Below are 27314 nucleotides of genomic sequence, written 5' to 3'. Positions count from 1 at the left end.
GTGGCTGTATCAATTTACATTCCCACTAACAGTGCAAGAGGGTTCCCTTTTCTCCACACCCTCTCCAGCATTTGTTGTTTGTAGACTTTCTGATGATGCCCATTCCAACTGGTGTGAGGTGATACCTCATTGTAGTTTTGATTTGCATTTCTCTAATAATTAGTGATGTTGAGCATCTTTTCATGTGTTTCTTGGCCATCTGCATGTCTTCTTTGGAGAAATGTCTATTTAGGTCTTCTGCCCATTTTTGGATTGGGTTGTTTGTTTCTTTAATATTGAGCTGAATGAGCTGTTTATATATTTTGGAGATTAATCCTTTGTCCGTTGATTCGTTTGCAAATATTTTCTCCCATTCTGAGGGTTGTCTTTTCGTCTTGTTTATGGTTTCCTTTGCTGTGCAAAAGCTTTGAAGTTTCATTAGGTCCCATTTGTTTATTTTTGTTTTTATTTTCATTACTCTAGGAAGTGGATCAAAAAAGATCTTGCTGTGATTTATGTCAAAGAGTGTTCTTCCTGTGATTTCCTCTAAGAGTTTTATAGTGTCCGGTCTTACATTTAGGTCTCGAATCCATTTTGAGTTTATTTTTGTGTATGGTGTTAGGGAGTATTCTAATTTCATTCTTTTACATGTAGCTTGGTAGGCTGAGTTTTAAAGCAAGTTCTCTCTGGAGGTTTTTATCTGGAAACATGTTACAGCTAAACAGAGCCTTCAACTCTTCATGCTGTGTGTGTGTGTATGAGGTGCGTTCATGAGGCTTCTTCCATTTTGTGGGACCAGCTGGTATCTGTGAATCAACCTCGAAGTTCATGCTGGAATCATCCACGTAGACAAAAGGGTCTGGTTGAGGATTCTCTTGGACTATTTTGTTCATCAAGGGTGCTGACATCTGGAAAGGCCTGTCATGAATTCCCTTGGAGTGCCCATTTTCAAGCCCTCTTGATGTGTCTCTCTGGAAATGCAGTTCCTTTTCAGCCATTCATTTTTAAACGCAATTCCACATTTAGCCAGCAGAGGGTATCATCTGATTCTGAAAGGCCACAGTATTGAGTCCAACGACATTTCTTTCTATACTTGAACTAGGAACTGGGGCAAACCATCTCAACTTTCCCTATTAAATGTGTTTAGAAATATCCCATTTTATTTGCCCATATAAATTTGACTTATAGAGCCCATATTAGTGTATAATATTTCTCATCTGTGACAAAGTCTACCATTATTTCTTCCTCTATCAACTCAATCACATGCATCAGAATTGGGTTCAATCATCACAATGACTTTGAACAACCCTAGATCTTCTGGGACAAAAAAGCAAACAACAAAAACTCTACATAAAGATTCTAAGCCCCATTAGAAAATCCAAAAACAAATTCCAAAAAATAAAAATGAAACTGCCCTATTAAACAAAATAATTTCTCTTCAAAGTTTACATATGACATTTGTAAACTGTCTAATATTTTCTAATTGCCCTGTTTAATATTTGCTGTCGATAATATATTAGGAGCTATAAGGTAATATTAGAAGATATGTTTCCTGTTATCACTGCACTATTTCTCATGAGCATGAAATGTTATGACTAACAAAGTCCTCATACAAGCTGCAAATTCTTTATTTTACAACTTAACACCCACTTCAGTTTGGAAAAGCATGAACACTGATTTGCCTGATTTACTCTAAAAATAAAGATCTTACTATCTAATTAGCTAACATCATTAACTACCACAAATTTATCTTGACCAAAGATAAAAATTTTCCAGACTTCTCTAAAGCTATTATCACAAACATCAAGTCTACTGTTAACTATGGCAACAATAAAACAGATCTAAAGGCTCAGAGTGATCTCTCTTCACATGTTCCCAGGCTTGCCACTAATGATATATCCTTTATACGAAAGTATTAAATTTTCCAGAGAGAAAAGAAATAATCATTCTCTTCCTCAGTTGTGATTCAAAATAGGAAATTATAGCTTCTTTAAAAGAGAATTCTATTCCTTATAATGAAAGCAAGTTTGGGGTTCTTCACTCTATAAAATTATTTTTAATACCTGAATATGGCAGTTTCTTTCCTCATACAGTAACTGATAGTAGCCATGTAAAAATTATATTTTACATTTGGAAATAAAGTATAACATCTCAACTGTTATTGATTCTTTCATAAAATTTTGTAACTTCAATTTTCTAAACTGATGTATTCTCTATAATATAAAAGCGATACTTAAAATTATTTCTCAAATTAACTTATAAGATAAGCATCCAGGAGGAAACTGAAAAGTCTGTTTTGCCAGTAATTTGCTTATCCTTCTTACCTATCATCCACACATTTTAGAATATACAGATAACTTTTTTTTTTTTCTGTTTTCAGTTAACCACTTAATTCCACTTTACTTTCCAACTCTGAGTTTGGTTCCCTGACACAGGAACTCCTGAACTGCGTCTCATTTAATGATTTTTGGTTTTTCCAGGTGCCTTAAGATCCTATATCTAAAGGCCTTATTAGACTCCATTCTATTTGTGGTTTAAAAAAACAATGGGGAGCTAGAAATTCAGAATCCTGGAGCTCAGGAGAAAAATCAAGATATGGTAACTACGCATCCGTGTTACACCTTAAACCATGAGACTAGAAGAGCTCTCCCAAGGCTGAGTAGAGGGAGATAAGGTGCCAAAGATAGTACTTTGCAAAACAAGTACCCACTAGGGGTAGGAAAAGAAGGGAAGTCATGAAAAGAATAGGCAGAAAGGCAAGACAAACTTAGTTCAGATTCAAGCCCTACTTTACTCTGCTTGGCCTTGTCGACATTGACTCCCATTTACCCTGGTTTCTTCATATGAAGTGAGACCTATAAAGCTGATATGAAGGGTAATTACTTATAAAATTACTCATAGGCTCTAATGGAGTGCTAATTATAGTATTAAATAATTCATTAGTCAATTATTGTTATTTTGTGGAAAGATAAGTTTCTCTTTGTGGAATTCTACTTTTCCAAATCCAGATGTCATTGAATTTTAGAAGACTGCTGTGAGAGATAATAGACTGCCCATCTGATTTAAAAGTTGGTGAAGAGTCATTAAGTTCACACATTTTTATTTAGCAAATTAAATCCATTTCACCAAGGGAAGTTCTACCCCATCCATGATAATAATTTATAATTAGGTAACAAGGAATCATGGTCTTAAAATGGAAGAGCTTAAAAGCTGCTTCCAAAGTCATAACAAATGCTTAATAAACACAAGACATACTAACACATATAAATAAATTGTGTATGTTATTTAGAGGATTGAGTATGGGATGGTTTAAGGACAGAATACAAAACTAAAAGCAAAACAATGACAATAAGAAAAAGAAAGGAAGGAAGGAAGGAAGGAAGGAAGGAAGGAAGGAAGGAAGGAAGGAAGAAAAGGGAGGAAGGAAGGAAGAAGAGGGAGGAAGGAAGGAAAGGAGGGAACCTCTGGTGTCTTGTTCCCACATAAGACTTATGGAGTTGTGCCAATCTGCTTCATTCCAGAGCAGAGAGCCAGTCAGTCACTGAGACTATATTAGAAAGAGAAGGAAATCTTTCTCCCACTCTCTGTTTCCAAAGATAATAACAGAAAACTAGAGCATGATGGATTTCACTACCAAGTAGCCAGGTTTATTTTACTCTTGTCCCCACTGACCCTCTAAAAGTCAACTCTACTAATTTTGCATTATGGAACACAGGAAAAATATGTACAAACACAAAGAAAATCCATTTTTCAACGCTTACAATATCCCTAAATTGTCCAAAAAATAACTGCTACCGTCCCTAAACTTAAACTGTAACATCAGACCTTCAACTGTAGTGAAAAGAATGGTGCTTATCACATAGTAAAGAAAAATAATTAAACTCAGTTGTTAACATAGTGAATCACATTTTTTTTACTCTAAATAATGACCTTGACCAGTAGTCTGAGTAACCCACACACATGACCTGACTCATCCCAGCTTTTTTCCTCCTAGGTCTTGAATACAAAGAATCAGACTGACACAATCAATCATGCTCCTCTGTGAAGTTCAATTCATGCAACTGGTCTGTGAAAAGCCTGTTTTTTTGTTGTTGTTTTTATTATACTCTGTATCCCTCAGCCTCAGTTCCATTTCCTTCCCTCCTTCCTATAGGCATCCAATCTGTAGTATTTCATGGGTATCTTTCCAATCAACTTTCCATAACTTTTTTTACATATGATATATATACCTTTACAATGGTATATATCTTTACAATGGTATATGGCCTTATGTGTGTGTGGATTTTTAAATTTACACAAACAGTATTGTACTTCCCATCTCTTCCTACTTCTCAATCTTCCTCTCTCTCTCTCTCACTTTCTCCTCTCAACATTACATTTTCACAGTCTATTGATGTCGAACTATAAACGTAGGTTAGCTCACTCAATACATAGACCCAGCTCCCCCTTGCCTTTCACTGCTATGGAAGCAATACATTAGATTTTCCAGCCTTCTTTGCAATTCAGAATGGCATATGACAGAATTCTGGCCAATGAGATATCAGCAGATGTTTGCTGAGAGGGTTTCTGGCAAAGCTTTTGCTTTCCCTATAAAAAGGATGTCAGACAATGTTGCCATAGCCCTTCACCCTTCCTTCTATTATCTGTGGCATGATGCCTGGACATAAAGCAGTCTTACTGCAAACCTGAGGAGGAAAGATGACAGAGCAGAAGTATAGAAAGAGCTTAGGTCTTTGATGTTACCAGTTCTGAACTTCTCACCTACAGATTTCTTATTATTTGAGAAAAATCAGTTCTCAATTAATGTGACTGATTTAGTTTGTTCTTTTATTTTGCATTTGTAGCATTTTATCAGATGCATTTATAATGTATTTTATCTGCCCATATCCCTATTCAAGTATGTTTAGGTAGTATTCAACCCTTTACTATAGGAAACAATGCTATAATAAACATTCTCATACATGTATTTTTGTGTACCTATCCAAGAGTCCCTCTAATATATATATATTCTGCTGTGGGCTGAATTGTGTCCTACTCAAAAATCATGTTTGTAGTACCAACCCCCTGTATCTCAGAATATGGCTTTATTGGAAACAAGGTCTTTAAGGGTGTGATTAAGTTAAAATGAGGCCATTATGGTGGGCCTTAATTCACTATAAATGGTATCCTTATAAGAAGAGGAGGTAAGGACACCGACACATACAGAGGGATGACCATGTGAGGATATAGCAAAAAATCAGCTATTTGCAAGCCAAGGAGAGAAGCCTCAGGAAAAAAACAAACCTACTGACACCTTGATCTTAGACTTCTAGCCTGCAAACTATGAGAAAATAAATGTCTGTTGTTTAAGCCACCCAGCACGTGGTATTTTGTTATGGCAGCACTAGAAACTAATACAATTCAGAATTAGAATTTCTGGGTCAGAATGTATGCGAGTATTCAATTTCAGCAAGTACTACCAAATTGGTCTCCAAAATATTACCAGTAGACCACATGGACTCACATGTCCCCATCTCCTCACCAGCACAAGATACTGCGTGACATTTCAACTTCTGCCACCATGGGAGGTACAAAGTTGATCTCATTGTTGTTTTAATTTTCATTTCTGATTACCAATGTAATTGGTGATCTGTTTTAGGTTAACTAGCTTAAAACACTCCTTTCTGTGGACTGCTTACCTATATTTTTTACCAATTTTTCTCCTAGGTTGCCTGTTTTTTCTTAATAATTTCCAAACATTCTCTGTATATTTTATATATAATCCTTTGTCAATTATATTCCTCGAAACTATCCTCTCCCTGTTTACTATGTCTCTCTTTGTATTCTTTTTTTTTTTTCTTTTGGCCATGCTGCGCAGCATGCGGGATCTTAGTTCCCCAGCCAGGGATCGAACCTGTGTCCCCTGCAGTGGAAGTCCGGAGTCTTAACCACTGGACCACCAGGGAAGTCCCTCTCTTTGTATTCTTAAACATTCCACCATCTGTATGTAAAAGTTCTATTTTCTTCACATCCTTATAGATACTAGGTTATTGCCAGACATTAATTTTTGCCTATCTAATAGGTATGATAAACTATCTCATCATTGATTTAATCTGTATTTACCTGATAACTAGTGAAATAAGCTAAATGTCTTTTCACTTATGTATTGGTCATTCCAATTTTCTCATCTTCACTTATCATGGACCCATTTTCCTGTTAAGATTGTTCTTTTCCTCATTAATTTTTTAGGAGTTCTTAGATCATTTTCATTGAATGAGTCTATGAGCCAGCTATTTCCACAATAATGCTACATAAGAAACCACCCTAAAACTCAGTGGGATAAAACAACATTTATTCTCCCTTGTACATTTTCAGGTTGGCTAACGCAGGATGGGCCTGGCTGGGCTTCCTCCAAGCTGTAGTTTTGGAATCCAGATCTATTCCACATGTTTCTCATCCTCCTTGGACAAGCCGGCTACCAGAACCATGTTTTCCCCATGGCAACAACAAAAATACAAGGACAACTGGAAACACAGTGCCTCTTAAGATATAAGCTTCAAACTAGTACTCTGCCTCTTCTGCCCACATTTCAATGGGCAAAGCAAGTCACACAACCAAGTCTAACACTAATGGTGCAGGGAAATATACTCTGCCTCTAGTGGGAAGAACTGCAACATCATATGGCAAAGGGCCTGGATACAGGGAAGGAAAAGAATGGGGAAAAATAATGCAATCCATTTTATATGAATGATTTATAAATATATCCTCTCAGTTGGTAGCTTTTATTTATCTTCTTTTATGTTATTTTTTTCCACAAAGAAGGGTTTTATATTAATATAATTAAATATTTCAGTTTTTCACTTCATTGCTTATGTTTTGGGGGTCTTAGTTAAGAAATTATTTCCCACCCTAAGACCATAATAAACATGCTCCTATATTTCTCCCTAGAAGAATGCAATCAAGAGGATCAACAATCAATATATTTTAACTTAGCATGTGCATAAATGCAAGATTATATGATATAAACTAAGGCAGCAAAGTTAAACAGGTAATCCAATTTTTTAAAATTACCAAGGATGACTAATTATTACTGGTGAAATTTTGAGCTTGGTCTTTTAAAAATATTAATGGATACAGACTGAAAAAGATGAAAAATATGCAAGAATCGTAAAGAATCACAAAACTTGATATTCTTTCGTTAACATATATTTATTGATCTAAGCTATATTTTTAAAACTGCTGAGCACAAGACCACAGGAAAATATATATAGTCTTCTCAGGTCATGACATCTTGGAAAAAGAAAAAAGAAACTTTTACAGAACTTAGCTATTATAAAACAATATATGTTATGATGTCATATTTGTAAAATATATGTATATATGTGCTAATAGTAGGAACTACTTCAATAGTTTGGGGTAAAAAGGAGGTCCCATCTATTAATTTTTCAAGTTAAAACCACTTCCCAATTGCCAGACTGGCAGGGAGTCTAGTATCTCTCTTATTCCTCAAATAGTTCAAGAACTCTGGGGGCCTCTTGATCCACATACCTCAGAGAGAGAAAACCAGAGAATTTTATTGGAATACAAGTGGGCCCTGTTGAAGGCTGCTGCTGTTCTGCTCCTGGCACACAGTTTACTCATGAAAACTCATCCCCTGCAGTTCCATGTGACCCTTCCACCTGCTGTGCTCTTGCCTTTGCTGCTGCAAATACAGTGGTCACAGTGATTCTTCGAGAGAAGCAGCCTGCTCCCTTAGAGGTATAGCATGGCAGCCACGCCTACAGCTTTTAAGTTCACCAAGCACCAAGCGGCTGGGTCAGCAGGGCCTTCTGCCTCCAGTTACACAAGTGCCCAAACAGCCTCTCCCACTGGGCAATGCAGGCTACAACAAGGAGTCCTAGCCTAAAGTCTTTGATGTTTTTTCTTACTAGGTCCTTTTTTAATCGGGACCAGTTCAATGCACGAAAAACTTTCTAATAATAAATGCAAGGAAGGAGTCCAGGTCTTCACTCTTTTCCTCTCTGAAGGTTCCCAGACTCTACAAACTTCTTCCAGTCCTCCCAGTGTTGACCAGCCCTGAAGGTGAAGAAAGACTGCGAAGGGCAACCTTTACAAAACCAGAAAAAGACCCTGCTACATCAGTACCTGAGACACAAAAGGATAAAGACCTCATTAATGGTTTCAAACACTGGGGTGGGGGGGGGGGGGGCGGGTGGATTTCTCTTACCTTACAGTTGCCAGATAAAATACAGAATGACCAGTTAACTTTGCATTTCAGATAAACAATGAATAATTTTCTGGCATATGTCCTATGCCAGAAACATACTTATACTAAAAAAATTATTAATTTGTTTACCTAAAATTCAAACCTGTGTGTCTTCTATATTTATTTGCTATATCTGTCCACTCTACCTTATCTTACTTCATGAATGGAACAAACTGGGAGGAGGGGGACCTAGAACTCGTCGTGCCTAAATTTAAAGCAGCCACAGAGCCAGACTCTCACATCCATGTATCTTGACATCCTATCAGAGACTTGAGGCTGAGAGAGCCAACCAAAAAGTCAGCTCTCACCCTGTTACTGCACAGCAGCTGCTTTTTAGATAGCCAGCGATATTTCCTGGCCACCTCCCAGCAATATATTTCTAACTACACTCAGTTGGAAGATTTTAGTTCCCAGAAATGCAACACAGGATAAAAGAGGACAAGGGAAGAATGACATACTGTGCCCTGGGATATTACAGCCCCAACAGTAGGAGCAGAAACACAAAAAAACACTGGCAGAGGCTATTCTAGAGATTAGGTTTTATGCGTCTCTTTTAGAAAAGTGAATCTGAATTGCTTCAAATTATCTAAGATTAAATCCACCTCCAAGTAGCGGACCAAACAATAGGAATAGGAGAATAGTTGCCCCAAATGAATATATAGCTCCTGTAGCCCAGAAATTCAGCAAGATACTTGCCCTCCACTTTAAGAGTTGAGAGGGAAATTCTGTAGTTCCAAAACTGATAGTGACAGAGCTCAAAAGGGATATAGATTATGTATATATCTCACTTATGACAAACACCAGGACTGAATAAATCTCTTGTCTTTCAAAATAAGTAAATACAAAAAATCCAAAATTAAAAGACTGTATAACAATAAAAGAGGAAGACAAGGGAAATTATCCTGAAGACAAAAGAAAATTTAGAAAACATCTACTCTGTGCTCTCAGTGAAATACCCAAACTTAAAAATTCTAGGTAAGAAATGATGGAAATGTTAAGTAAAATGAAAGGAAAGTTGACTGAAGTGAAAGGTCAAGATAAAAAGAGACGTGGCAAAAATTTTTAAGTAAAAGAATTCAGTAAACCCAAAGAGACAATAAAGTAATTAAAACCTGCCCTGAGGAATCACTCCCCTCCTTTATCATCTGCCTATCAGCAGCTTCATCATTCAGAGAGCAAAAGAAACTAAGAATGGAAGGGCTACCCTGGGCTTAATTCTTACCAACAAAGAGGAATGTGTTAGTGAAGTCAAAGTGACAGGAACCTTGGGAAAAATTGAACGTATCACCTTAGAGTTCATTACGGCCAAGGAAGAAAACCAAAAGCAAAGTTAAGACAAGTAGCTTAGATTGCTTAGCAGTTCAGAGAAAATATAAGAATTTCCCAGAGGCAGAGATTCTAAAATGAAAGACAGGTGAAAAAATAAAACCCACTACTGCAATCACAGAGGAGGGGGAAAAAAATTGGAGAGAACATATGCAAATATAACTCAATGTGCTATACAAGGTGCTCTCTAAAGACTGAGATTTTTAAAGGACATACAAAAGAAGACGGAAAAGGGTAAATGTAAGGATGAATACATAAGTGTGGTATTAGCCTATCAGAAGAGTGGGCTAAAACTACAGTGAGCAAAGACTTGTGAAAAACACACAAAACAACACAAAAACTTTTAGGTTGCATGTGAGGATGGAAAGACAAAAAAGGTACAACCTCCCTCCTCCTATGTTAACAAGGTACAGAGAAGAAGCAAAATGACAATATTCTGAGTTTGCTTTCATATTATCTACTAAGGAACATGGTCTTTAAAATGGAAAAATTGTGCCAACAATCTTGAGAAGAAATTGATAAACCACAAGAGAAAAGATAGTGGGAGAATGTTTAATTGTTTAGATAAATGTCCTTTCCAGGTGTATTTTAGTACAGCAGGGCTTCTCATTCTCAGCACTATTGACGTTTTAGGCTGGATAATTTGTTATGGGGGGCTGTCTTGACTTGTAGGATGTTTAGCAGCATTCTTAACCTCTATCCACTAGATGCCAGTATCACCAGCCTCCTGCTTGTAACAATCACAAATGTCCCTAGAGATTGTCAAATGTCTTCTGGGAAGCAAAAGTACTCTAGGTTGAGAACCACTATATTGCAGAGCACTAAAAATCTGCATATATTATCACAGAATTATTGTTAGCATCTTTGAGTAATCATGGCATTGGGAACTGACAAATGTTATCCCATATATCAAAAAGGTAGGTTCTGAAAATTTGATGTTCATCCACAGCAAATTTTAATATAGTATCAAAATATTATTAATTGGAAAAGAGAGCAATGATCCTGTGAATTCTGGTATAGTTTTATTAACAGCCACTCATACTAAACTAATATAATTTTTTCTCTTCCTTTTTTTTCAATTTCATAACTAAAGAGGGTAAATTGGTTTCACTAAAACATCTTTTAAATCTTTTTTAAAATCTTCTTTAACAAGCTAAAGAAACATTAGCTGTCTCATATACTGTTGGCTGAAGTATATATTGGTAAAAATCTTTTGGGGAGGCATTCTGGCAACATCCATAAAATATTATATGCACAAATTCTTAGACTAAACAAATACATTTAGGAATCTGAACATGTGTACAAAGATGGATGTCAAGGACAGCAGTATTTTTTGTGATAATAAAAAGCTAGAAACAACCTAAATGTGCATCAAAGAGGGACTAGTTAAATAAATTGTCATATATTCTTTCATTGGTGTGATTTGAACTGTAACCAGAGAAAAAGTCTTAGGAAGTATACAGAATCCAATTAGATTTCATTTGCCTAAAAGTAGGGGAGATATTAAAAATATTTAACAACTAGCATGGCTTAGGTCCCAACCAGTCAGAGTCTAGCCTGGAGCTGGGTCTTGGAAAGCCCCATCTATGCAAGGTGTTCACCCTTTAGTTGCTGGGTCTAGGGGAGGTCTAGAGGGTCCCAGGCAGAGACCAAGTGGAGGAAGGCCACTAGTGAGGGGGAGAGGGAGTACAAAAGCCTTTCATATTTTAACAATTTGTATGGCCTTACTGGGGAATATCAGTCCTCACCAAGAGACAGAAACAATATTAAAATAATCCAGAATATCACAGAACAATAAATTGGTTAAATTCAACCAAGTGGCAGCTATGATGAAGAGTAAATTCATACATACTGATGTGGAACAATTCTTTTTTAAATTTTCACCAGAAACTGGTAGCAGTTTCCTTGTGAAAAGAGGACCAGAGGGCTTCCCTGGTGATGCAGTGGTTGAGAATCTGCCTGCCAATGCAGAGGACATGGGTTTGATCCCTGGTCCAGGAAGATCCCACATGCAGCGGAGCAACTAAGTCCATGCGCCACAGCTACTGGGCCTGTGCTCTAGAACCCATGAACCACAACTAGTGAGCCCGCGTGTCACAACTACTGAAGCCCACGCGCCTAGAGCCCACGCACTGCAACAAGAGAAGCCACCACAATGAGAGGCCTGTGCACCACAACAAAGAGTAGCCCCCGCTCGCCGCAACTAGAGAAAGCCCACATGCAGCAACAAAGACCCAGCGCAGCCAAAAATAAGTAAAAAAAAAATAAATATAATAAAAAAAAAAAGAGAGGACCAGAGAACTGAGGACCTGAGGTCAAGGCAGAAGGAAGATGTATTTTCACTGTATACCCTTTGTGACGAATGCTACGTTTGCTAACAACCCATCCAGCCCTTGCCCAGCTTTCCTCCTCTACTAGAGAGACTGGAAAGCTAAGAAACCTGCTCTTCTCAGACTCCCTTGAGGTAGTGGGACCCAGATTTCACTAACCAATGACAGCTTGGGTGATATTTTTAAAGGTCACAGGCATCAGATCCTTCTGGGAAAGTTGTGGTAGGACTCTACTGCCCAGTGCAAAAGCCAGGAAAAATGGAAGTTAGTACACCTGTAGGACCATTCCTCAGGTACACTTGGACATTTTTCTTAGCTGCATTGTCTTTGGCTGTTGCTCTGGCTCTCCAGTAGAATCTATGAGCTATCAAATATCATTTATGAAACTCTTTCTGCTGGAGCTAGCCAGAGCAGACTCTTTGTTGCAATCAAGAACCCTAGCTAATGGGAAGTAGCCACATAGCACAGGGAGATCAGCTCAGGGAGATCATCTAGAGGGGTGGGGTAGGGAGGGTGGGAGGGAGACACAAGAGGGAGGGGTTATGGGGATATATGTATACATATAGCTGATTCACATTGTTATAAAGCAGAAACTAACACACCATTGTAAAGCAATTATACTCCAATAAAGATGTTAAAAATAAAAAAAGAACCCTAGCTAAGGCACCATTTGCTAAAATAAAAAATAAAAATAAATGTACATTTATAAGTTTTTCAGTTTAAAAAATTAAGTTTTATAAAAATGTTTTAAAAATAAAATTTATGTGGGCTGGATGGTGGTACAGTTCAGGGAGGACACACCTAACTGAAGAAGCAAATCCAAATGAGCGAGCCCAAAGATCTGGGTCCCCAAATCCCCTTTGAATATCAGCTGTGTCTCAACCACCAGAGGCCATCTTAGAAATGCAAATGTGGACTCAAATCAATGGCTCCCCTTCTTACAAATAATAGCCAATTTTAAAAATATGATGGAAGGAAAGATACCAAAATATGATGGTACCAAAGATACTTGTGCAAAATATATAAAATACTTGTGTAAAGACAACTTTAAAACTCTACTGAAGGATGTAGAAAAAGAATTGAGTAAACAAAAAGATGATGTATAGGTAGATTAAACATTAAAAAGGCATTATTTCTCCCTAAATTAAAATATTCATAGGCTATTATAATAATTCCATAAAATGTTATACTAAAATTCATCTGGAAATAAACATTATGTAATTACATGTAGGAAAATCCTGAAGGGGCAGAAAAGAATAAGGAGAAAGATTAATCCTTCCAGATATTAAAACATGTTATGAAATAAAGTTATTTTAAAAGTAGGGAATGTATCAGCCAGGTAGCAGGATACAAGATTAGTATACTAAAATCTGTTGCATTTCTTTACACTAACAATGAAAAAAAAATCCCATTTAAAATCACATCAGAAAAATAAAATACCTAGGAATAAACTTAAAGGAGATGAAAGACCTATAAACTGAAAACTATAAAACATTGACAAAGGAAATTGAAGACGATTCAAAGAAATGGAAAGATATTCCAAGCTCTTGGATAGGAAGAATTAATATTATTAAAATGGTCATACTACCCAAAGCAACCTACACATTTAATGCAATCCCTGTCAAATTGCACATGACATTTTTCACAGAGCTAGAACAAATAATCCTACAATATATATGGAACTACAAAAGATCCAGAATTGCCAAAGCAATCCTAAGGAAAAAGAACAAAGCTGGAGGCATAACCAGATTTTAGACTATACTACAAAGCTACAGTAATCAAAACAGTGTGGTACTGGCACAAAACATATAGACATATAGATCAATGGAACAGAATAGAGAGCCTACAAATAAACCCATGCACCTATGGTCAATTAATCTACAACAAAGGAGGCAAGAATATACAATGGAAAAAAGACAGTCTCTTCAACAAGTGTTGGGTGTGGGGAAAGCTGGACAGCTACATGTAAATTAATGAAATTAGAAAACTTCCTCACACCATATACAAAAACAAACTCAAAATGGTTTAAAGACCTAAATATAAGAAATGACACCATAAAACTCCTAAAAGAGAACATAGGCAAAACATTCTCAGACATAAATTACAGCAATATTTTCTTAGATCAGTCTCCCAAGGCAAAAGAAATAAAAGCAAAAATAAACACATGGGGCCTAATCAAACTTCAAAGCTTTTGCACAGCAAAGGAAACCATTAACAAAACGAAGAGACAACCTACAAAATGGGAGGAAATACTTGCAAACAATGTGACCAACAAGGAGTTAATATCCAAAATATACAAAGAGCTCATACAACTCAATATCAAAAAAATAAACAACCCAATCAAAAAATGGGCAGAAAATCTAAGTAGACATTTTTCCAAAGAAGAGAGAGATGGCCAACAGGCACATGAAAAGATGATCAACACTGTTACTTATTAGAGAAATGCAAATCAAAAGCACAATGAGGTATCACCTCACAACACTCAGAATGGCCATCATTTAAAAATCTACAAATTTGTTAATATAAATGTTTCAGACATTACATGAAAAAAAAAATCTACAAATAAATGCTGGAGAGAGTGTGGAGAAAAGAGAACTCTCCTACACTGTTGGTGGGAATGTAAATCGGTGCAGCCACTATGAAAAACAGTATGGAAGTTCCTCAAAAAACTGAAACTAGAGTTACCATATGATCCAGCGATCACACTTCTGGTTATATGTCAAGAAAAAAATGAAAACTCTAATTCAAAAACATACATGCACTCCAATGTTCATGGCAGCATTATTTACAGTAGCCAAGACATGGAAATAACCCAAGTGCCCATCAACAGATGATTGGTGTGAGAAGATGTTGTATATATATACAATGGAATATGACCCAGCCATAAAAAAGAATGAAATACTACAATTTGCAGCAACATGGATGCACCTAGAGAACATTACACTTAGTGAAGTAAGTCAGACAAAGACAAATACTATATGATATCACTTATATGTAGAATCTAAAATTAATAATACAAATGAATCTATATATAAGACAAAAACAGACTCACAGACATAGAAAACAAACTTATGGTTACCAAAGGGGACAGGGAGGGAGAGAAGGACAAATAAGGAGTATGGGATTAACAGATACAAACTACAATATATAAAATAAATAAGCAACAAGGATTTACTGTGTAGCACAGGAAATTATATTGAATGTCTTATAATAACCTATAATGGAATACAATCTGAAAAAGGAAATAACTGAATCACTTTGCTATATACCTGAAACTAACACAATATTGTAAGTCAACTATCTTCAATTTAAAAAAAAATTTTTTTAGAATAAATAAATAAGAACAGAAAAGGGGGGAAAAAAGTAGGGACTGCAGAAAAATTAGATAAAAATATTACCAGAACAAACTTATGGTTACCAAAGGGGAAAAGCAGGGTGGGATAAATCAGGAGTTTGGGATTAACATATACACACTACTATATATAAAATAGATAACCAACAAGGACCTACTGTATAACCTAGGGGAGTCTAGTCAATATTCTGTGATAACTTATATGAGAAAAGAATCTGAAAAAGAATGAATATATATATATAGGTATAACTGAATCACTTTGCTGTACACCTGAAACTAACATAACATTGTAAATCAACTACACTTGATATAAAATAAAAATTTTTTTAAAAAGAATATTACAGAACAGGAAGAAGAGTGAAACAAAGACTCTAATATAAATTTAGCTTATGATAAAGATGGCATTTTAAATTAGCAGGAAAGGGGACTTCCCTGGTGGCCCAGTGGCTAAGACTCCATGCTCCCAATGCAGGGGGCCTGGGTTTGATTCCTGGTCAGGGAACTAGATCCCACATGCCACAACTAAGAGTTCGCATGCCGCCTCTAAAGGTCCCACATGCCACAACTAAAAAGAGATCCCGCATGCTGCAACTAAAGATCCCACATGCCACAACTAAGACCTGGCACAGCCAAATAAATAAAAAATATATTTTTTTAAATTAAAAATAAATTAGCAGGAAAAAGAGTGACTCAAATAAATCATATAGACCAACTAAATAAACATTTACAAGAAAAATTAAAATACAGCTGACTCACAGCCTCACTCATTTGCTCAAAATCAATTCCAGATGTAGCAAAGACTTTTAAATTCTGAAAGAAAGTATGAGTGAATTTATATATAATACATTTATGTATAATAATTGAAGTAGAAATTCCTTTCTAACCAAACACAAAATCCAGAAACCATAAAGGAAAAAGTTTTAAAAATTGAACACAAAAATATTTTATGTATGATTTAAAAATAAAACATAAAAGTAAAAAAAAATAAATAAATAAACAACAAACTGGGAGAAAATACTTGCAACACATTAAACAGAAAGCTAATTTGCTTAATTTACTATGAGGGAATAAAGAGAAAAAATGAGTACCAGAACTCCTTGCCAGAGCAATCACACAAGAAAAAAAATAAAAGGCATCAGATTTGGAAAGGAAGAAGTAAAACTGTCTCTATTTGCAAATGACATGATTTTATATACAGAAAATCTTAAAGATCCTACTGAAAAACTGTTAAACCTAATCAATGGATTTCAAAAAGTTGCAGGATACAAAATTAACATACAAAAATCAGTAGCATTCCTATACGCTAGCAACGAATTATCTGAAAAAGAAAGAAAGAAAACATTTCCATTTAGAATAGCATGAAAAACAATAAAATACTTGGGAATAAACTTAACCAAGAAGGTGAAAGATCTCTACTCTGAAAACATTGATGAAAAAAATTGAGGAAGACACAAATAGATGGAAAAGTATCCCATGTACATGGATTGCAAGAATTAATATTGTTAAAATGTCCATCTCTAGACTGACCAAAAACCATCTAAAGATTCAGTGCAATTCCTGTCAAGATTTCAATGGCATATATTCAGAAGTAGAAATAAACAATTCTAAAGTTTATATGGGACCACAAAAGACCCAGAATAGCCAAAGTTATCCTGAGAAAAAAGAACAAAGTGAGAGGCATCACACTTCCTGATTTCAAGCTATATCATAAAGCTATAGTAATTAAAACAGTATGGTACTGGCATAAAAATGACAAATAGACCAGCGGAACAGAATAGAGAAACCAGAAGTAAACCTAAGCATACAGTCAACTAATATTTGACAAGGAAGCCAAGAATACTCAATAGAGAAGAGTCTCTTCAATAAACGGTGTTAGAAAAAATGGATATTCACATGTAAAAGAACAAAACTAGACCCCAATCTTACACCACTCACAAAAATTAACCTGAAATGGATTAGAGACTTAAATGTAAGGCCTAAAACCGTAAAACTTCTAGAAGAAAACATAGGCAGTAAGCTCTTTGACATCAGTCTTAGTAATATTTTTTTGGATGTGTCCCCTCAGGCAAGGGAAACAAAAGCAAAAATAAACAAATGGGGAACTTCCCTGGTGGCACAGTGGTTAAGACTCTGTGCTCCCAATGCAGGGGGCCCGGTTTCGATCCCTGGTCAGGGAACTAGATCCCACATGCATGCTGCAGCTAAGAGTTCACATGCCACAACTAAGGAGCCCATGTGCCACAACTAAGAAGCCCGTGAGCTGCAACTAAAGAGCCCACATGCCACAACTAAGACCCAACACAACTAAATAAATGATTAAATAATTTAAAAAATAAACAAATGGAACTACAGCAAACTAAAAAGCTTCTGCACAGCAAAATAAACAATCAACAAAGTGAAAACATAACCTACAGAATGGGAAAAAAATACTTGCAAATCATACATTCAATAAGGGGTTAATATCCAAAATAAAGAACTCATTCAACTCAATAGCAAAAAAAAAAATAACCCAATTAAAAATGGGCAAAAGACCTAAATACACATTTTTCTGAAGACTATATACAAATGGCCAACAGGTACATAAAAAGATGCTCAACATCACTAGTCGTTAGGGAAATGCAAATCAAAACCACAATGAGGGCTTCCCTGGTGGCACAGTGGTTGAGAATCTGCCTGCCAATGCAGGGAACATGGGTTCGAGCCCTGGTCTGGGAAGATCCCACATGCCGTGGAGCAACTAGGCCCGTGAGCCACAATTAGTGAGCCTGTGCGTCTGGAGCCTGTGCTCCGCAACAAGAGAGGCCGCGATAGTGAGAGGCCCACGCACCGTGATGAAGAGTGGCCCCCACTTGCCGCAACTAGAGAAAGCCCTCGCACAGAAACAAAGACCCAACACATAAATAAATAAATAAATAAATAAATAAATAAATAAAAATTAAAGTTCCCTCCATTCCATCATCAAAAAAAAAAATTATTAAAAAAAAACACAATGAGATATCACCTCACACCTGTTAGACTGGCCATAATCAAAAAGATAAGAGATAACATGCATTGGCAAGGATGTGGAGAAAAGGGAACCCTGTGCACTGTCTTGGTGAGATTGTAAACTAGTACAGCCACTGCAGAAAACAGTATGGAGTTTCCATAAAAAATTATAAACAGAACTACCATATAATCCAGCAATTCTACTTCTGGGAATACATCCAAAGGAAACTAAACACTAACTCAAAAAGATACCTGCACCCCCATGTTCATAGCAGCACTATTCACAACTGTCACAATATGGAAACAACTTAAGAGTCCATCGGTAGGTGAATAGATAAAGAAGTTGTGGTCTATTATGTACTGTGTAATGGAATACTATGCAGCCATAAAAAAAAGAGGAAGTCCTGTCATTTATAACAACAGGAATGTAACTTGAGGGCATTATGCCAGGTGAAATAAGGCAGACAGAGAAAGAAAAATATTGTATGAGCTCATTCATATGTGGAATCTAAAAACAAAACAAAAACTAAACTCGTGGAAAAAGAGATCATATTTGCGCTTACCAGAGATGGGGGTGGGTGAAAGGAGAATTGGAGGAAGGTGGTAAAAAAGGAACAAATTTCCAGTTATAAAATACATAACTACTTGGGATGTAATGTACCATATGATTATAGTTAACACTGCTGTATGACATGCATGAACGTTATTAAGAGAGTAAATCCTAAGAGTTCTCATCACAAGGAAAAAACTTTGGTTTCTTTTTTTCCCTTTTCTTTTTATTGTATCTATAAGAAATGATGCATGCTAACTAAACCTATTGCAATAATCATTTTACAATACAGTTGACCCTTGAACAACGTGGGGAGTAGGAGCACTGACCCTCCCAGCAGTCAAAACTCCACAGATAGTTTATAGTCACTATTCATATCCACGGTTCCTCCATATCTGCAGTTCCACATCCGAAGATTCAACCAACCGCAGATCATGTAATACTATAGTGTTTACTATCGAAAAAAATTCACTTCTAAGTGGACCTGTGCCATTCAACCCATGTGTTCAAGGGTCAACTGTATATGTAAGTCAAATTTATTTAGAGAGATACACCTTCCATAGACAGAATGTGGTCTGTCTCAAAAGGCAAGAACAGCCTTGGGAGAAACAACTCCACAGACAGAGTGTGAGCCATCTCAGAAGGTAAGAAGCCCCAAAATATGGGATGGTTAGTTTTTATGGGCTGGGTAATTTTATAGGATAATGAGTGGGAGGATTATTCCAACTATTTTGGGGAAGGCGTGGGTATTTCCAGGAATTGGGCTACCGCCCGCTTTTTGACCTTTTATGGTTAGCCTCAGAACTGTCATGGTGCTGGTGGGTGTGTCATTTAGCATGCTAATGTATGACAATGAGCGTATAATGAGGCTCAAGGTCCACTGGAAGTCAAATTCTCCACCATCTTGGACCTAGTTGGCTTTAAACAGTTTATGTCGTGTCCTGCGGCTATGTCATTCTTTTAAAGGTTGTGCCCTGCTCCCTTCCCTCCTGTTTCACATACAGTAGTAAAATACCATGAATCCACTGAAAAGAATGAGGTAGGTCTACATGGATTGCTATGCATCTGTCTTAACTAAATGTAACTGTCCTAATTCAGGGAAAATGTGGGGATGCAAGATGCAGATCAATATGTATAGCATTAAGCCTTTTTTTCTTGACCTAAATCAGGGTCCTGTAAATTAGCAAGAAGAGCAGAATGCATGGATATTGCATAGGCAACCAGCAGTGCCTATCACAGATTATTTGATTCTTAAAACTAGGATTCCTTTGGTACCCCATATTGGGAAAATAGGAACTGCTGATTCTAACAGAAAAGCTAGTTAATCATGCAAATTTCCATAGAAACATAATCTATGAGCTCCAGCTCTGGACTAAGACAGACCCTGGTACTTCTGGAGAATCACAGAGAGGTAGGTTTTATTTCTCACTCTCTCTTCATCCCTATCCACAAAAACACAAACACTAGAAAGGAAACACCATGTGGGCAGGGCTTTAATTTGGTTCACTAGTATCTATCCCCAGAACTAAGAATAATATCTGGTACACAAGTCATCTAGAAAGAGTAAATAATCCAAAGCCAATGTTGGAGTAGAGCCAATGTAGCCCTTTGAGGAATCCTGCCTCTCAGTCATTCTGTGTGTTCTCAATGAGCTAACCTAGGGCCTTTTTGCATTGATACTACCTCCAGAAGCCATATCAACTGAGACCTGGTAATTCATTTATTATCTAGTTAATTGTACACCTCGATCCCAATTCTCTACTCCATATGCCTATAAATAAGGAAGATAAATGCTTGTATGGTCCCTTTCATCTGTTTCAAGTAACAGATTGAGAACTGTTGATCACATTTTGAATGGTGCTAATACAAAATAGGGTCTGAAGTCTTCAAGTTCCAGTACTTGAAGGTCTTTCTTTGTGCTAAACATTGCCTTCTCCATCAAATCTTTTTCACCGTTAATGGAGGGACCTGAGGCAGCACAAGCATACCAGTTAGGATAATGAAAAGCAGGAAAAAGAGGTGAGGCAGTGGCAGTGACAAATAAATTTGACCTAATTTACAATTTTGCACATAGGAACTTAGTCACTTCTCAGACCCTGGAAGTTAGTGATTAAATTGGTAGCAGATTACTGGCCGTGTCCCAGACAGCAATAATTTAGTTAAAAATAGTAATTAAGCATGTGAAAATCAGGTGCAACAGTTAATAGTCATGTTCATTTTCAAAAATTCTATAGTCTCATTTATCTGTCACTTTCCATTAGGTGTACAACTTGGCTAAACTCAGGAGTTCCACCCCACAATATCATGTCACTTAAAATCCAGTATCCTAACAAGATTTAGAAAATCATGCTTTTTGAGTCTCTAGACTAACATTCCCATGAGCCAATGATCCATAAATAAACACTATTTTTAAGTCTTCATTACGAAGCACATAGTTTCTCTTCAGGCAATATTGGGCTGCCAACTTCACTACTTAAGTCTTAATCCCTTCTATTCCAAAGAAAAAATAGAAACATGCAAGCAGAAGTTCAGAGTGAATAAAGAATGGAACTCCCATCTTTCCATACCTATGACATTTCTCTAAATATCACTGAAAAAGTAAAATTCTACAATTTAAAAAAATTTAATACAGGCAGAATATATTCTTTAAGAATTCACAACCCTCTACCTCACCTCCCATCAAATACTGATGTCTCTACTCTCTCCACTTTGATTTCTGTACCAGCCACTACCTCCAAAAATCAAATCGTTTTATTTATCACCAATTTATTAGCTTTTTTACTTCAATATATTCTATTTCTACAACCATAATTCCCAAATTCAATACCAATAACAGAATTAAAATTTCATATCTTCCCTAACTCCCACCCTACCCATGCCTTATTCCATTCTCATGTTTCCCTAAGCAGAAAATCCCAAAACTGAAACTCTGCTTTTGCATGTAGCATCTATCCTTTTTCTTTCCACTTTGCTGCCTACAGGTTTTCTCCAAATAATTCTAATTTCCACAGAATTTTGTTATAAAATATTTATTCTTCCTAATTCTATTTCTTTGCCACAGTTGGATCATAAAATTCATATAGATCAGAACAACATATAGATGATTCTCTACGAAGGTTATTTATAAATTCTAAAGTCCAAAATAATGTAAGCAGTCAATAATACTGTCTGTCGGTTTCAGGGAGTGATGAAGAATTTTTAACATATAACTTTGTTGATACCTGTGGAAGTCCATAAGTTGAAATTTTGTAAGTAGAGGAGATTCTGTCCTTCCAAATCCTAAGTATATTGTTACCTATGTGCCTGATAACTGTGTTTTGCATCTCATGGACACTCAATAAATATTTCATTTGGGAGATAAGGAATTTTACAAAGCCTTAAAAGAAGAACAGTAAAAACCCATCTTCTTAAAAATCACAATCTTTGCCTTCAACTCTAATGTTCTCTAATCTGACAAGTCCACATTTAAGAACAGAGCTTAAAGAAATGAGCTTTAAAATAAATAAATAAATACACACACACACACACACACACACACACACACACACACACACACACACACCACAGTACCTAGATGTTCAACAATGATTAAAAAAATTATATCCATTCACTTGGAAGAATGTTAGACAGCAATCTAAAATAACATCTATGTAGATTAGGTAATATTATATGGAAAATATTTTCATAAAGGTTAAATGAAAAAGCAAGATTCCAAATTTTATCTACAGTATTACTGCAATTCATTTTAAAGCTGTACAGAGAAAAAAGACCAAAAGAAAATGCATCAATGAGATTACAGATAATTTTTTTCTGTGCTTTCAAAATTCGTACAATGAGCTCATATTACTTTTATAATGAAAAGAAAATAAGTTTTACTATAAAAATCCCAATATTTTACTCAGTTAAGAAGGAAGACACAGACCATGTATAGGACACAACAAATAGAAATCGCTGTATATGTGCTGTTGGCATTTTGGGCTTCTCCATTTAACAAATGTGTCCTATGCTACTATTAAGGTAATTCTTTATAGTGGGTAACGAAATTCGAATAGTCCATCCAAATATGCCATTCGAATTTGACTACTGATAATCCACATCTACAAATCACAATTTTTCTCATATATGCTGACATTTTAGTCTGTCGAAAAAAGCTAGCCACAAACCCAGGACCAAGGCTAATCTGAAATCCTATTTTTCCCACATGTGTGTTTTAAGCAAATCTTTGGATCTCCTGTATCTTCAGATATGTTGCAACTGTCTTTCTCAGTGGTGCACATCCATGACTCAAAACCCCTACAGTTAATGAACTTCCTGATACCTAACCTAAACTTCTTCTTGTTTCCATTCGTACTTATTCCTCCCAGTTCTGTCCTCAGTGCAACTGAGAGCAATTGCTCGCAGTCACTCAGACACCATCAGATAGTGACCTTCTCTTTGCATTATTACTTCCCATATTCATCTCATACAGTGTGATTTTTCATTTGATTATAAATGGTGGTAAAAACAGTTCTGAGAGATTCCTGAACTTCTTAATGTTACTGCCAATTATAAAACAAATATATAAGGCAAATATTAAATTCAAAACTTAAGGCTTTTGCCACTATCTCATTTTAAAAATCTCCCATTTACTGGGAACAAGCTTTGGGTTGAAAGTAAAATCCCTTCAAATAGTTTGCCCCAGCCCCATGCCAAAGCACAAGCATCCAGACAACATCTTATCTTTTCCTGCACAGGATCCCAATCGGTTTTTTATAGCCAGAAACTCTCTGAATGCAAAGCACGACCTTGGCTACTAGCTTCCCCTGGCACTAGCTTGAAAGTTATTTATAACTTTAAACTTAGCATGAAAGCCTACATTTCTCACCATAACTAGTCAAAACATTCCCATTTTATATAATAACGTATTCTTTAATTCAGAAAGAAACCCCACATTTTAAACCTACACTATATAACTAAGGCAGAGCAATTTCAACGCAGAAACAAAAAAGCACTGAAGTCCAGCTCCTCTTTTTACCAATTTGACTCTTACCTTTCTGTTGCTTCCTATAAAGTAAATGTGTTTAAAATTCAGCTCTTGTAGGAAATTTTCCAAAAAGAGTTTGGGGGAGAAAAAAAAAAGACGACTTCTTGGTTAGTCACAGAGTTACAGAGTACCAAATAGAGAGGCAGTGACAGTGGGGCAGTCACTTCAGCTGAGCGTCATTCACCCAGGATGAGAAAGAAGGGGGAGGTTACAAACCAGGGTGGGTGGTATCTAATCCTGAACTGCTAGTCACTGACCTCACTGACAACTTGTTACTGAAAATACTTTGTTGAAAAAGGCCAGACACATACTTTGCCTAGAGATCTACAAACAAAGCTGTCAGGAAGCTCTAAATAAGTTATATCTGCATTTCTCTAGTCCCTTTCCAAAATAAGGACCTCTTACATCTAATTAAAGCTGAACGCTGGAATTATCAAGAGTGAAAAATGATAAAGCAGGAATAGTCCAGGAAATCCACAGATCAAAAGATCAATTATGTAAAATTCAGTGTCTTCAGTACCACAGAATTATGTGTCACATCTGAGACAGTGTCTTTCCTCTGAAATCTTACCTGTCTCATACCCTTGCACCAAGCATCACACTCTCTGCTTCTGGGATTTACTTGGACCTACATAATTGTCAGTAAAGAATGTAAAGTGAAGATTTACCAAAAACTCCACAGGTGGAACCATTATTAAAGTCACCAAAAAAACCCAGAAATTTTTCCAACAAAATTTCTTTTTTCTATGGCTATTCTTTTTCATATTTCCTCTTCCGTTTTTTTTAATCTCCTCTCTATCAATATCTTACCATTCACTGGAACAATCTTGCATAGCCCTGCCTTAAGCTTTATCACTTCATCTATTCCTTGACACCCCACTTGAACTTGTACCATATTTCCTTAGGCATTACCACTTATGTGACTTTCTTCCAATAGCTTCTAAAAACTGCAGGTGGTAACTGCCCCTAAAACAGAACTACTCATTTGAGTTTGGGCATTCCTGTTCTTAAAAGACTTAATTCAAAAAATTTTAAAGGCATTTATTTATTAGCTCTACAGGCACTCTTAGAACAAACATGAGGGAGCTGAGAGGAAAAGGCAAGGTCTGGAAATTGTCAGAGAATCAATTATGAAAGAGGTTTCATTTTATATGATTTCTAGGGAAATCTGTGAAATAACTATTTTTATGTAGCTTCCTCTAAAATGTGCATAACTGACATTACATTTATCTAAAGATGCTTAGCTGCTAACATACTGTCCTCTCCAGATTTTTTTAAAGCAGCTTTTTCCCCCTGGAGAATCGAGGAACAGCCTCTTTTCACAGTGAAAACAAAGAGTAAGTTTTATGTCTCTCACTCCATCTTTTCTTGAATAAAGAAATCACTTGACACTTGCAAAATAGAAGTTTTTGTTTTAGAGCTTTAATACTGAATGTTTTCTAAACACAGACTGTTGAATTGAGCCCAAGATTAGATATCCAAATTCTATTATGAGCCAGCCTGCCCCCACTTTAAAGGCACAAATAAGTTATTTACCTGCTCTGTACCTCTCCTTTCCATCTGCAAAATGGAGATGAAAACCCCTATTCTTCCTATCTACTTTTCAAGGGATATGCGAATTAAATGGATAAAATCTGAAGTGCTTCAAATTACATTGAACTCCTCAGAGATGCAATACAGATGCAATTACAGTACTTGGTGTTATCAAACCAACTGAATATTATAAATATATGAAATACAATTTTAAAGAGCTCTAAAGAGTTGGGGTTTTTTTTAATTCCCTCATAAAAATGTCTGCAGCCTCCAAGAGCAGTTTTAGCTGAAGTATTCCCCACTATAGCCACAAGAGGTCCTCCTCCTAGCAATTCAAATCACGTCGGATTTGATGAGCAGAGGCCCCATAGTCCTCTGTATTTATATCGGTTGGCTGACAGAAAACACAGATCACCTATGTCAGATTTCCATAGCTAACTATAGGGTAGCAAACAAAACCGGAAAAATCTGGCTTTCTCCGGGTGATCACTGAAGCATGCTGAACACTAAATAGTTCCTGTAAACTACACAGCCGCTGCATTTTGCACCCTGGCCCCCTTCCAGATTTTCACAGTAATTCCATCTTGTCACCTTGCCCAGTCTTGTTCAGTATTTATTCTCCTTCCCTATTTACTTGTTTCCTTTCTTTATACTTTTGAAACTTTAAAATTTTGGCTCACATTCTTCTTGCAAGCAAACGAAAGTTAGGGATAGAGGAGCTAGAAAAAAAGAGAAAAAAGAATGAATCAGAGACGTTGTAGAAATCCTCCCGAGGTAATCAAGGGTTCTTTGGCTCTAGGTATCAGGGCTGGTCCCAGACAAACTCGCTCAACCACATGTACTGAGGAGCCCCTTGGTGCAGAGCCCTGTTTTAGGGGCCAGCTAGATTAGAGGCACAGAAGGGAGGCCTCCTGAAAGAAAACAATTTTATCCCTATCAACAATCCCTCCTGGAAAATAAGCCCTTCAGGGTACAATCAGTTCTTTAATCAGAATGGAATACAGTTTCTTCTTTTCATTAAAATCCCTTAAAAAAATGAAAGTAGCTTTTGCATGAACCGTAAGTCCATTTTATTCTATACATTACACCTCAAAATATTCACAATTTCAGGTTGGGGCCTAAAAAAATATATAATTTTCTGAACAGCTATAACACCTTTTTAAGATAAGATTTAAAGCAAAGAATACTTTCAGTTTGTGATATAAAATTATTTTATTCCAAAAATATGTGATAAATAGTTCCAGCACTTTGCTGGGTGTTTCAGGTGAATCGAAATCAATCTGCCCCTATTTCAAGGTTTGTGTACTGTAGCAAAAAGATGTTTCCCACTCTCCCTTCCCACCCACCCTGTTATTAGCTACTAATCAACTCTCCTGCCTCATTCGCAAAAACAGAAGCCATCCTGGGAAATATCCCTTACCTTCTCATCATCAAATCTACAAAACCACCAGCACGAGCCCTATCTTCTCTGCCTTCTCTCCTATTACAATTCAAGCTGTACCCTTGCTCCTACCAAAAGCTAATCTCTCCTCTTCTGTTCTGGATCCCTTCTTCTCCCCACTTCTCAAGGGCTCTGCTCCTTCATTATCATCTCATGTACCACATTATAACCCCTCTTCTAATGATCGGCACCACCTCTAAATTAAAAATATCAACAAACAACCATTAGCTTCACCTTACACTCCCTCCAGCTGCTCCTCCAAGTTCTCTGCCGCCTTCATCACAATACTTCCCTAATGAGTTGCTTGCCTTCCCTATGTTTTCACTTCTCATTTACTCCACAACCCACTCTATGTGACTTCTATCACCTCCACCGCCATAAGGGCCATTTTTAAGTCTACCAACAACTTCCACGTGGCCAAATCCATACTGTTACCTAAGGGAATACATCACCCAATCCTATGGCTTTAAATGAGATCTTTAATAGGATGCTGAGTGGGATTTTTCTTGTTGCTCAGGATTGGCAACTAAGGCTCAAAATGAAAGAAAAA

The 27314-nt window shown here is 36.5% G+C and overlaps 1 protein-coding gene and 1 pseudogene across 3 annotated transcripts in view; one reads left to right on the top strand and one right to left on the bottom strand.

The window, feature by feature from the left end:
• Positions 1-27314, top strand: part of LOC309642895 (large ribosomal subunit protein eL21 pseudogene) — a 528492-nt pseudogene that overhangs the window by 221777 nt on the left and 279401 nt on the right. The gene's annotated exons all lie outside the window — the stretch shown is intronic.
• CTNNA3 (catenin alpha 3) overlaps positions 1-27314 on the bottom strand; it is a 1725675-nt gene that overhangs the window by 1652491 nt on the left and 45870 nt on the right. The window lies entirely within an intron of this gene.

The sequence above is a fragment of the Balaenoptera physalus genome (genome assembly GCF_965194825.1).
Source record: "Balaenoptera physalus genome assembly, chromosome: 14".
NCBI lineage: Eukaryota > Metazoa > Chordata > Mammalia > Artiodactyla > Balaenopteridae > Balaenoptera > Balaenoptera physalus.
This window is presented reverse-complemented; position numbering and strand designations above follow the sequence as displayed.